We start from the raw sequence: 13,941 nt of genomic DNA, 5'->3' as shown, positions 1-13,941 counted from the left end.
TCTGTATCCAGGTGCACTAAAATAATCCCACCATACACAAATACCCTTTCTCTATGTCGCTTGGATTTAGCTCGGAGAATTTTTAGCCACAAGAAATCAGCCAAACATACATGTTTCACCTGTCGTGCCAGTTGGCCCAGTGAGTGATGATTGCACAACAAAGGTGCCATGTCCTATTTGCACTGCTATTATCTGATGAAATCCTGTTAAACTCTTTTCAACCACAGCGTCTAAGGAATGAAGAAACAACATAAGAACAGTTAGCACTTCCATTTCCAGAGCTGATGGCAAGACCACAAATCAATTTAACGTCTATTTATTTAATTAATTATTTATTTTCCCCTCCCTTCAATGTCACTGCAGGACGCTGATTTTGACTACCTTCTCAGACCAATGGTGAATCAATCCTGTTAGCCAAAATCAACTGGTCTCTATTTCTTATTTCAAAAGGTTTGTTAACTTCACATAAATGACATCTGGGTATCATAATTCCAGGTTGGCAAGGTCGAACTCATTAGTGTAGACTTTTCTCCAAAGATAAAGGCTTTAGCTGAATCCACAAATCCGCTAGTACTGCAGGGTGCCTCTAACCTTTCAGAATGAGTTGCCAATCATATTTCAGTCCATCTTAATGGAGACACGGTGATTACAGCAGACATGATTCTGAGCTATAAAGCACTGCCCTTCAAAAGGAGATGAAGTAACAAAATGAGTGAATACGACTTTGAAGAGATGATTTCCACATAATGGAGAAAATACTGCAGTGATTTCTTTGGGTTTCAGTAATGATGTGTCTCTTGCAATGATTGTCAAACCGCGGTGAGGTATTGTCTTGTCTTGGTTTTATGTCTCGTCACGTCCTGTTTTATTTTGAAAAGTAACTCTCCTCTCGTTTCAGGTCACTCGCCCTTCCTCGTGTCTCCAGTCTGATTGTCTTCCCAATCACCCGATTGTTTCCTCCTGGTTCCCATTATCCTCACGTGTTCAAATTGTCTGCGTTTCCCTTGTCTTGTGCCAATGTGTTTTGTCCATCAATGATCACGCCACCTCTTGTTCAAGCCACAGCCATAGACTTTGTATGTACCTTGTTCCATGTTCTATTCTTGCCTCTGTTCCAGAGCGATTTTTTTTTTTGTTGTAGATTTCATAGATTAGGATTTAGCCATAGTAGTAGTGTCAGTTTTTGTTCTTAGGGTTTTTCCTCCTCCGGTGGAGTGATTTTTAGTTCTATTTCTGTTTGTTTTGATAGTTTGTTTTTGTTCATAGTAGGTTATTCCTTCCTGTGTTATTTTTTCCACCTGTTGTAGATACTTCAGCATTAGTCATTGAAATCTTTCATTGCTCTTTTGTTTTTTGCCCTACTGAGGTCAGTAGATTTCTTAGTCTAGTCATAGTCATAGCCTAGTTAGTTTTATAGCCTCTTGTTTTTGTCGCTCTGTGTGAGGTTAATTAAGGCAGAGCTTGATGAATAAATTCAGTCCTTTGACACCATCTCTGCGTCTGAGTCCTGCGTGAGTCCGAACCTGACAATGATCTAATGCAGGCATGTCAAACTGGTCCACAGGAGGGCCGATGTGGCTGCAGGTTTTCTTTCCAACCAAGTAGCAGCACACCAGACTTGACTCATTTAATCAACTGATCGCCGTCTTCAGACAGTTGAGGTGTGCTCTTGGTTGGTTTGCACAAAAACCTGCAGCCACACTGGCCCTCCTGTGGACCACTTTGACATGCCTGATCTAATGGCTAACTGACACCTCTGTCACCACTAGTATTCATCTCAACATTCTATTGACACAATCCTGATTGCCTTTCAGTGCCGGTAACTGAGGGGTGATTCACAAATCAAAGTTTGTCTTTGTGTGGTCTGAAAGGTTGATATGACATGGATACCTTCAGATCCTGAGATGCCCACAGAGAAGAATGAGATAATTAGCTTTCAGCCTGAAGGCATCTTGAAGACTTCCTGTCAGCTGTGGTTAGTGTTGAAGACAAAGTCTCCAACAACAAAGTCTCTTTTTGTCTTATTTCAGTTTCTTCTCAGGTGATTCACGCTCAGTAGACACCATGAGCTTGAAACCAACCCACACTGCTGCTAAGTGTATTCACTTTGCCATGGGATATGAAATTCAAGGTCACGTTTCACTCCGCTGCTCACTGGACTGAGTCTGAATTGAAATTCTAGCACATGTCCAGATCACATGGGTATTTCTCAAATGAAAGCAATGCTCTCGCTTTATGAACTACTGCCAGATTTACACAAACGCCTGCTTTCTTCCAGGAAAAAATAAGGGCTTTTAGTCCAAGCTGCAGACTTTGAATTACTGCATTCAAAAGGACATCTGCAATACATCACTGGTAGGGTTTCGAGCACAACCAACCATCTGACAATGCAAGGACCTGACTCCACTATGACATAAAGAGCAATTTAAAACCCCTTTTTAGCTCGAAGATGACTCAGTGTCTCCCCAGTTGTCTGAGCAACCCATTTAGCGCATTTAAATGGTTATACTGCATATCACATCTGACAGTTCAGTCTCACCTGAGTATCCGCCTTCACGGATCTTTCACAAAGTTTTGGGGCATCTAGAGCGATGGCTCTCAAAGTGGGGTCCAGGGGTCCTCAAGGTGGTTCCAGTGGGTCCCTAGCAAAAAGATGAATAATTTATTTTTACTGAATTCCATCCATAAGTAACACAAAGACAGAATTTATTGCTATTTTGGTGATGGGTTTAAAGCTTGAAAAAAAAATAGTGGACAGAATTTGTGAAGAATCAATAGCTAATATAATAACATGCTTGTATGTGTAACTTAGCAACTCAAAACACCTTAGTTTAGCATTGAGCTACCCTTTAAATTGATGTGGGTTTCTTTTCTGAGCAATATTTTTAGTGTACCTGATAAGGGTTTGGTCTTTACTCAGCCAATCAACAGACAGAAGGGAAAATCCTGATTTGGATGCGCCTTCATCATATTAAGCGACTTTGCCTGACACTTCAAGAGCACCATATTACACATTGTGCATTAGGAGATGCTTGTGACTTTGCATTTTAATGGAAATGACCCAGCTCTAATTGGAAATGGCCCAGATCTTGATTACTCTAATTACGCACCTGGAGCAGACAACACACAGTATACCCGTTTCTGAGCAAGGCCTGTCTGGGTGTTTTAACATGACTATAGGCTTAATTGGTTGAACCTTTCAGTGCACGCGACATTATTAAAGTCCTAATTAATGGTCCCATTAGAATATGAAATCCTGTCAATTAAGTCCTCAAACACAAAGATTTAAGTCTCTCAGCACTTATCATTGAACGCAAATGTCAGCTCATGACAAAAGCCAACCTGGTATTGCTCTGAGGGCGACTGCCTGAAAGAGGAAAAGAGCAACAGAGGGTTGCACTGGTGTTGAATCTCCAAGCAATTAAACTACTCGAAATTTTATAAAACGGTATTATAAAGCACAGGGTTCTGAAAACTTTTGACCGACAGTGTACATTCTTTCTCAAAGTCTGGTTCAAGTAGTGTCAATTAGTGAGTCGTGTTCAGATGTTAAAAACAGCCCTGTACTGCCGAGCCTGGGGAGAGAAGTGGAAAATGTAACACTGGAAGAACATTTCTCTCTTCTTCTTCTTCCTTATATCCCCGACCGAATAAGGTTATGGAACAGAGATTTACACAAGAGACAAGCCAGATGAAGACTTGCTCAACATCCATCGACATTATTCATAAAACATGCACTTTATGCTCACATTTACATCTTACAACCGGTAGACAGTAAATACAACCCTCTTTAGTCTTTGCCTATTTCTCTGCTGATGCATAGTAAATCAAGAAAATTACACATCCTGCGTATCAAACTGCAGCGTGTCCTCCTTTTGTTTCTCCTCTCCCTCCGTCTGCCTTCAGTTCTGAGAGAGCAGCTGCACTCAGGAGGGAGAAATAGGTCAAATCTCCCCAGATCGCCTCTGTAACCTCTCAGTTCATTATGATCACGCTTAATGAGTGAGATGCTCTCCAGGCATTCTTCATCACACAAGTGTGTCATCCTTATTGCATTATATGCATTGCATTTTGCCCCCATCCGCCATACCCCATCCCACCACTTCAACATGCAACAGGATGATTAACTTCAAGTCTGCTGAAAAACAACAAATAGGACACATTGATTTGTACCTAGGGCCAATCAGTGTAATTTTGACGGCTGGGTGCAGCTGTGAGATGCATTTTTTCCTCGGGTTCAGTCAAATCGAGATCATTCGAGTCTGACGTATTGCATGTGACACATGAGTGAGCAAACAAATTATGTAGCCCCCCCTCAAACCTGGGCTGATCGGTGTAAATTATGGAAATACTGTGCAGTAATAAAGTTCTGAGATGCTCCCTCAAGTTTCAGTAATTTCAAGGCCGACAAATTAGGCCAATTAGAGATTTTTCAGAAATGAAAAATGAAGAATGATTTCAGCATTTTTGTCAGTTAAAACTTTGATTGTGCAGAGCTTTTATAATTAAATTGGTAGCATGGCGTTATCTGCTATATCTGTTATATGCTTGGCCACAAAGTGAAAAAGACTGTCTTAAACAGGTATAGGTAATGTGTGCTGTCAAGATACCCAAGATATACCACAAATTATTATCACCTATCACATTTATCACCAGCAGCATCAGCATCTAATACAGCCTGAAACACTTGCAATTAGTCCCATCCCCTGGAACAAGCAGCAAGGCGCTCAAGGAAAGCATCATTGTCTAATTTTGCCGACATTAATAGATTCTGCAGCTTTTTTAATAACAAAGACAGGATGTTTAAATGCACGACTGACGATGATTAATGTGAAGTGATGTAAACTATCAGCTCCCTGGCTGTAGACAATTCACACTGCAAAAGGATTTGAACATAAGAGATTATGATTCTTGTACAGTTTATTCACTTAAACAGATTTTCTTTTCCAGACTCTGAATCTCCTGTTCAGTTTATTGTCATACGGCAGGGTGAAGACACTTTTTGCCCAGAATAGATGTTGGATCTACTTTTCTCTTTCTCTTTGTGGTTTAACATGCTGAAACTCCAGAAAAAGTCAATGCTGAACTACGAAATGCATTAAAAAATCATTCCTGCACTGCTTTCAGCCAAGGGCTAAGTGTATACTGCACATACGCCTGTTACATTACAAATGCATCAAGCTTTCAGGGACAGCATACTGAAAATAAATGATATGGAGAATGTTGTATAGCTAGCTGTTGAGCCAAAAGGACGATTGAGAGGAGTATACAGAGATAGCGCTACAGGTTAAGGATTACTCTGTGCTCTGCAGTCACAGCCTACAGTTGTCATCGCCATTGAGTTTTCATTGAAGTCCAACCCCCGCTCCTTACCCACCTCTTGCCCCTGTCAAAGGAAAAGAGAGAGAAGCCCTTGATGAGTGCACCTTTGATCTCTCTGAGGCGCCTCTGCTCCTCCTCCTTTCTTTTCCCATCACCCTCCCTCTCCCCTCTGCTAGGCAACTGTCAAGAGTTCTGAGGGCTGGGTCTGCCCGTTCTTCTCCCTCATCGCACCCGACAACGTCTCTTGGCTGTTTCATCCTCACGCCCAATGCTTCACGAAGGCGGCTCAACTCCCAGAGGGTCCTCGCCGCCACCCAAAGTCCAGCCTCAGCCAAGCAGCTGCCACCTCCTCTCTCCTCAGCCCCTCTGGTTAATCAGAGTTGGCTTTTTCTTTCAGTCGAAGCACAGTGATTAGTCCGCACCGAGGGCTCATCCCTCACAACTAATTGTTGCAATCGCTGCACTGAAGCAACAGACAGTGTTGTGCATGAGTGCCAAGAACAACAAGGTGCCATGCTCGCCTTGATGAGAATCACACTTTAAATGTGCCTCACAAACAGGTCAACACATCATTTCTCTCTCTCGTTCTGTTTATTTATGAAACCGTCCTCACTGAAATGGTCAATCAATTCAGGCCCGGAGGGAGGCGTTTCACTCAGAGTTCGGTATGTGATTTAATCTTATTTTGTTATGCGCTCTGACCTCCTTGTTTATAGTCACTCCACTCATCTCAAAGAAATATTGTACTTTAGAAGAACAGTGAGACTTGTCGCACCCGTTGTGGGATTTGAATGTGTCATCTCTGCAGCCTGGCATTTGCTATCTTCCAAGAAGAGGACTAGCGACCGGCCATGCTATCACATATTCAATTAAATTGGTAGTCTATTCACCAGTAATAGTGATGAATATGCAGGGAGTTAATTTCTTTGTGTCACAGTCTCAGACGGAGGAAACACCGGAGTTGACAAAGCGTGAGTTGATTGGATCCCTCGTTGCCACAGGCAAACTGGCGGAGGTTAATGTTGCAAGCAAGGACGAAAGTCTTGTGAATGGCACACTATGCATTGCTGACATGGATCACAGAGAAATCACACGTGTGAGGGGGAGATGATGTCTGACAACGATGCCTTATGTAACAATTTAGGAAAGCTTTAAGATATAAAAAAATGCCTGAAAAGGGTCTTTAGCAGCAGTGCAATCATGAAATTTTTACACACACACAAAAAAAAACAACACTTAACTTAACACACACACAAATGCCACTTGTTTATGAGGAGGTGCACATTCATGAGGTCTGTTCATTAGTATAATCAACTCCCAAGATTGCTATATAAGGCTTACTTCAATTAATAATATTGATTGATTAATTAATGATCAAAATATTTTTTGCTTGCAGCCTTACATACATCCAGTGCAGTTCTGGTCTACCTATTGTTTTCTTCTCACGGTGCAGTTATTTCACATTAAATGCATATTTGCAGTGAGGCACTGGTTTGCCAAATTTCAAGGCACATAAGCTGTAAATAAATAAAAATACCACAATCCAACGCAGTTTTTTTGTGCAGAAAAACGGCACCAAATCTGTGCAATTCAGATGTGCAAGGTGACACGACTTCACGGATGTCTAATTTGCTCAGCAGTTGTTTGAAATAGCTGGCCCACCGTGACTCACACCCTGCCAAACAATGGTTGCCTTAGGAACCCTCAAAGCGATGACAACAGCTTGCACACTACATGAAAGGGATTTGTTCAGTCCAATTCCAAAGTTATCGCTTCTCATTCTGCAAAGCCATTAAAAGCTCTGAGAAATCGATGGCTTCAAATATGTGTTAAAACTTAAGTTGTGAGCAACTAACAAACTCCTACAAGCCTAAATTGCTTTTCGAGGGTAGATAAAGCTCTGACCTGATAATAAACGAGAGTTTGCTATAAATGATGTAGCATTAGTAAGCATGCGCTACACTGAGGATAAGCTGGTATACCGCCTTGGCTTGAATAGATAATTTGTTTGTAGATGCTAAATTAACACTTCTGACGTGGGAAAGGCACTTCTGATCACCATTGGCAGTAACAGTGAAAGAAATCACTGGGCCGACACTGATTCAAGAGTGATTCCAGGTGTAGTAGGTGCAGTGGAGGTCAGGCTTCATTACTGCAACAATTTCAGTGACAAAGGCAGTTACAGTTAAGCTGCCTGGAAGCACTGAGCAACTGTCTGACCTGACTGTACCTGGCAACCCCTGATGTTTCCAGAGAAATGCTGTATACGGGCTTACTGTACTGAATTAAGGCTGCTGATTAAAAGGAACATTGATTAGATTTTAAAATCTTGTGTTTGCCTTGGGGCATCATCCTTTAACAATTTTATGATCCTATCGTATATGAATATTACAGTATAGTATAGTAATTGGCCTTTTTGTTCTTTATAGGTCTTCTACAAAGCCTTGAAGTGAATATAAATAAACATTTTTATTGTGCTGTCGACGGTTGAAGAAAAAAAAGTCTTTGAGCGAAACATTCTGTAAACAAACTCAATGGCGGGCTGACACTTGAAACAGCAGGAAAGACACTTCCCTTATGAGCTGACACATCAAGACAGACTTTTTCCTTCCTTCCTACCTTCATTCATGACTCCTTTGACTGCACTGCAAGTATAACCAGTTTGTCTCCAAATTTCCCAATCCTCTATCTCCCTCTCTGCCTCTCGCAGCATACCCTGTGAAAATCGATGATAGTGACAGCGCGTGGGAGGCAGAAGCTGCCAGAGCAGTGTCATCCAGAGTCACTGATGTCACCTCCACTGTATCCTGCACCGGGAGTGCTGCCAATGTGTGACTTTTACCGCTGATTCAGCCAGCACTCTGCCTGGCAGCCATGGTGATGTGCACCATGGGGTGCCTCTGAGTGTCAATAACTGGCATGGATGAGTGTTGGTCGTTGCAGGGCAGCCACACGCTTTCTGCCATCACACACAAAGCTGTACCTGGCACAGGTCTCAAGACAGAGGGAGAGAAGCAAGACCCAAAAAAGAGAGACAAAGAGGGAGGATAGAGAAATGATGGTCGGTCTTTAAAGGAGGAGTAAGTGTGAGGGCATATCAGGAGCAAAACTCCAGAGAGACAGAGAGTAAGAGCTCACAACGCAAGGTGAGAAAGTGAGAAGCAGAGTGGGAAGCAGAAAGGAAGACAACCGAGTGAAGTCAGGCTGACTCATTCCCCGAGGCTCACCTGAAAATGCTCTTTCGTCTTCTGTTCTCTGTCTGTCGAGTCCACAATAACAGCGCGTTGAAAAGGCACACCATGGTCCACAGCAAAAACAAATAATGGATTCATAAAGAACTGCTTCTTCTTAGTTGAGGGACAGTCCTGTACTTTCTCTGAAGCAGCTTGATGTTATTGGCTAAGAATTTATATAGCAGTTGCTACCGGCGATGCTGTAGTGTGCTGCACATCACAATGCCCAACTATAATGTTACAGGATTAGGGAGGATCAGTTTTCTGGATCAATAGGATTATAGCTGTCGTTAACCCCTCTGAGATGAAAGCATCACAACCTACAGAGTAAACAAGTGGATATACAAATGAAAAAAGTCTGTTGCGGGGTGGAAGGAGGACAGCTCTGTCAGTTCTTTGCACACCAAGACAAACAGTTATTCCAAGCAGGAATAATCTGTACTTGGAAGCAGACAAAAACTAAACTGCCCACGGCACAACATTACCAAAAGCACTCCCGAAAAGACAGAAAAGAAAGCTCTGATTGTTCAAAGAGCACAAATAGAAAAATCACTCACTGTAATTGGCCTGCCTTTCTTCCTTTTCTACCTCTAGAGAGGAAGAGGAACATCCTTGAATATGTGCACAGAGAGCAGTGTCTTCTAGATTTTCACAATAATTGGCTGCTTTGCAGTGCACATACACGAGTCAATACCTTCCATCAAATACACTTTGAGCTGCTCTCAGCCCATTTCTTCCACTGAGGTTGAGGCTGTGGAACTGACAGCTCGCAGGTAAATTACAGGGGATGATGCATCCCATAAAATCCTTTATTTGTTCTCTGCTTCCACATAAACTCTCAGAAGAGGAAAGCGAAGAGGAATGCGTTCAATGTGTTGTTTCCATGCAGAGGCACATGCTTTCTACTTATTGATTTAAACAAAGAGCAATGGTTTGGCTATTATTTTCCTAGAAATTATTATTTAATGCTTCCTGCTTCAACACGGAATCATTGGCTCACACGTGGGTAAATGTAACCCACGCATACAGTATATGTGCATGCTGTCCTCACACCAGTGTAGAAACACTACTCTTGACCAGGTTTGTTTGCAAGTATTTTGTGTGTGTGTGTGAGTTTGTGTGTGTGACTCGCTGAGCACTACTCCCACATCAGGCCCTTATTCTCAGCAGCACCAGATGGATCCTCAGGAAATAGCCAGGGAGAAAATTAAGAACAACAGCTGTCAAATCAGTGAGCGAAGTGAGCAGGAGGAAAAAGAAGAAAAAGAAGAAGAAAAAGAAGGTGGTGGTGGGGGGTGGAAGAAATCCCTGTGAATTCATACAGTCGCACCTCGCCCAGGTAAAGCTGGATTGACATTCAGCGAACGGCTTATTAGGAAATTTCATGGGAGTTGTGAAGTGATTATCCTGAACCTGTCAGCTGCAAACAGCATGTCAAAATGCCACCCAGGCATTTCCCCCTCCAGGTGGTTGATGCGTTGCTGCAATGAAAACTAAACATGTGTTCATGAGACTGATGCCTGATGAGGGAGTGTGGTGCTGGTGTGTGTGTGTAGTGCAGATGGGTCCAAATAGTACACACACAAACACATATCAAAAATTAACTCCTAATGCAAAATGAGCAGACGAGAACACCCAAGTGCACTTGAATGTGAATGATTCCCTTCCTCCTCCTTACGTCTCTGTCAGTGAGCTGATTTGATGCGTACATAGCAGCTAATAAGGGGTGTGAATGAACGAAAGTGTGTCATCCTGCCGCCTCCTCCACCCCTTTATACTGTCACTCTGAGCTGTTTGATCATTACAAATCATCCATTATGTATGTCAATCCACATGCATAAGTCAAAGAAGTTTTTTTCATTGTATAGCACCTTTCAAACACAGAGGCAGCTCAAAATGCATGTGGTATACCATGTGTCATTGTTACATGGCGCTCATCTGTCCTACTGACCAGTTACCCAAAGTCAAGACGGCAGCCGTGCAAGACTTCAGTTTTGCTTGACGTCACAACAAATTACTTCTCCAGCACTGCCTGTGCAATGACACCCTTGTAAAACGTTTTAAATCTACAATAAAGCCCTGCTGTATAAATGTCAAACGCTGCACACCTCTGACATGCACTTGCGACATTGTTCATTACACTTTGCACAGTGTAAAGCTGGGTTTGGCAAAGTTGGAGAAACGCCTAAGAGGAGGCTACGTAGGTTTTGAAAATATCCACCTGAAAAAAGAAAAGAAAAAAAAAAACCTTCAGGCCTTCCCCTAAAACCACCCGTCTGAAACACTCACTCAGTCTGACTACACTCACTTATGTGCAAACAGAAAGAGCACGTGACTATACAGACAGGTAGGTTATCCAATCACTTGGGGGCATCATGGCGTGGCCTAGAGAGTGGAGAAGCGGTCACTGGTTCAATTACCCCACCAGACAGGCAGGAAAAAATTGGGTGTGGTGGAGTGATTAATGAGAAAAATGCCCCCCCCCCCCCAGCTCCCACTGCTCCTGTGTGTTTCACTGCATGTAATTAGCTGGGTGTTGCATGTGTGTTACATATATATAAAAATATATAGAGTTCTGCCAATAGAGTTTGAAATTGATATGAAAGCAATCTATGCCATAGAGTCACTGTTGTCCCTTGTCCTGGTCTTAATCCTGTGATGTTTTTCATGGTTTGAGCTGTGCCTCTGTTTAAAACAATGGTATTCTAAATACTACAGCAACTCAATGCATGAGTCCTTTGGCTTTGAAGCTTCAAGATAAAAATAATTAAACATAAGTAGCAACTGTAGTATGAACATTTTTCTTGTTGCTCCGACTCACCGGCAGAAATGCATCACAAACACTACAGAGAGCTAATCAAACATTTGTTTTAGTTGACGTGTGCATAATTGCTGCACGCTGAGGAGCTCCTGCAAGCAGCGAAGAAAGTTGAGCAACAGAGGTAAGAAAGTGTCTTCAGGCTGTTGTTTTGAACCTTGTTATTCAAAACTATCAACTTCAGAGGTATTATTCCACATTCATAATACGGTATTTGACGAGCACACTCTCTTTTATTCACTTTCAGAAAAGTATTACTCTCTCTCTGCAAGCTCATTTAAAAATACATATATGCCACGGGTTCAAATTTGAATTCAGTATTTATTTATGTATTCTGTTAGGGTGCTGTTTATTTTTGTAAACAAGATAACCTTGAAGTTACCATCGGGATTACTTTGAGCTCAAAGTTTCAAGATAAGTGAAGTCATTAAGATGTTGATCAAACTTTGTGCTGCATGTAACTCTGGTTACAAATTCTATTTAAAGATTATTTATCTGGTAAATCCGAGGCAAATTCAGAGGTTGGTCAAGGGAGGGATGTTTGACTTCTCAGCTGTGAGCTGTCAAACTGGATCCCAGCATCAATTTGTGCTTTTCAGTCTGCAATCTGGAAGGAGCAGAGGATTTTAAGATGTACTGGCGAACGAGACTAAGAGCCTAGAGAGGTTGTATTTATGTACAGCGTTGCTTTGAGCTATATGGTAAGCATGTGGTCACAGTCAATCATTATGATTCTTTGCATTCCGTCGCCTGTGACAAACATATTATGATATTATTGTAATGACGCATCAATGACAGAGCGGTATTTTACTTTTAAATACTTCATAGTTGGCTGGCTTGGGCCCGTCCAAAGGCATTATTAAAGGATTTCAGGATTCAGAGAGTCTTGGGATTTTCTTCCTTGTTTGTATTTGTTGTGGCCCTTGACTCCAAAGAGCACTTTTGTTCACTGAGTGTAAAATTACTTTTACTTATTGAGTGGAAACATGCACTAACATTCAGTTCTCTCTTGTTTTTTTTCCTTTTGGCTTGCAAATTATCCCTCAACAAAACACAGAACAGAAGTGTGTTTCCAGCTGTGCGGTGCGACTCAGAAACGACACCCAGACAGGACTTTGCCTCTCAGCGTAGTTTGAACAGCAGGTTTTACCACGTGTCACCGCACCCAACGGTGAATCGAGCTCAAATCAGCCATCGACAACACAAAGTAAGTGACAAGATAGATTCAAGCAAAATTGAAAATAAGGTGTTTCTTCATGGATCACGTTTCAGGTCTGCTGCATGTCAGTACTTTGGTTTTCCAATTAAGGACGAAAACAACAAGACGGCTGAGAAGATGGAGAAAGCCTACAAGTTCAGAGGTTCAGTTTGTGTTACCTCAATCTATGCTAATTTAGACATAACATCAGTCTTTTCATTCAAACAGACACTAAAATGGCTTTGCAAAGTCTATTTATTTTCTATAGGTAGACTTACGAGACCATCTATTCATATAAGTTTTTTTATGCATGAATACATCCCTAATCCTGCCTCATTCCATGGCAGCATTATGATTTTTGAACTATACTGTTATCCTCAGGAAATCCTCCTGGGTGCTCTCTGTCACCTTTATTATCCTCCCTAATGTATGCTCCCCAGGAGCCACCACAGATTTCTCATCTTGATGAAATGACAAGTTCAACTAGTTTCTTTTTGGTTTCCACCTTTCCAACACTGACTAGAAAAAAAAAAACAAAAAAACGAAATACACCACTGACTGTGTTAATTCGTAAAATGAGTGTTTTAATGTCGACATATGGCAGGAAAGAAAAATATAGAGACGACATTGTTAATATGCAAAACAATATCCAGTATCTGCACTGTGTAATAAGCTGCAGAGCGCATTCCATGGCAAATGTATGGGTGGCGAACGGATAGAGAAAAGCAAATGTGAAAGGAAATATCAGGCAAAGTGATTGTTTGGGTGGTGTGTGTGGTGGTTTTATATGCACAGTTGGACGGCGGCTGAGGGGACTGATTAGCAGCAACATCTTGTGCCAAGCTACTTCTTAGCTGTACTGATTTCACCAAGCTATCTGTATTCATTTATGCATGGAGCGACGGTGGAGGATGAGTGGTGTGCAAAACAGAATATTTTTCTTCATAGGGTCTCGACGTCTCTCTCAGTATTCACCACTGCTATCTCTTCTGTCTCCTAACTGTTCATTCTCTTTGCTATGATGAGAAATAACATTTCAAGACTCTCATTTTGTCATTCATTTGGATCATATTCTGGACAAAGCATTATCGGTTTATTTGAATTTTTAACACATTTTGCAGTGTCCTGCTGTTCAGGTGTGAGAAGAACTCCACAATACAACAGCTCAGGCAAACATTAACATTAGCTTGACATGGTCTGAGTTGAGCTTGCTGGTATGATGTACGTACGGGTTACACTGGGAGACTGTCACAATATTTGACGCATAACAAAGTATCTGTTAGCTGACCTCCCAAGGTGATCATCTGGACTGTTTCAGACTGTTCATCGGAACTAATTTGTGAATAATAAAGGCATAGCCCACATCAATA

General features: G+C 41.8%; 1 protein-coding gene across 9 annotated transcripts in view; it reads right to left on the bottom strand.

Moving 5' to 3' along the window:
• Positions 1 to 13,941, bottom strand: part of LOC124055568 (beta-1,3-galactosyltransferase 1-like) — a 104,053-nt gene that overhangs the window by 66,610 nt on the left and 23,502 nt on the right. For 7 of the 9 annotated variants that reach the window (XR_006842716.1, XM_046382473.1, XM_046382474.1 and 4 more), the window contains one exon: positions 2,540 to 2,642. The gene's annotated coding sequence lies outside the window, so the exon portion shown is untranslated. Of the gene's footprint in view, positions 1 to 110; positions 231 to 2,539; positions 2,643 to 13,941 lie in introns of all 9 variants that reach the window. The other 2 variants (XM_046382477.1, XM_046382479.1) reach the window with 2 other exon arrangements.

This window comes from Scatophagus argus, chromosome 24, assembly GCF_020382885.2.
Source record: "Scatophagus argus isolate fScaArg1 chromosome 24, fScaArg1.pri, whole genome shotgun sequence".
Taxonomy (NCBI): Eukaryota; Metazoa; Chordata; class Actinopteri; family Scatophagidae; genus Scatophagus; species Scatophagus argus.
Note: the sequence above shows the minus strand (reverse complement) of the source record. Positions and strands in the feature narration are given on the sequence as shown.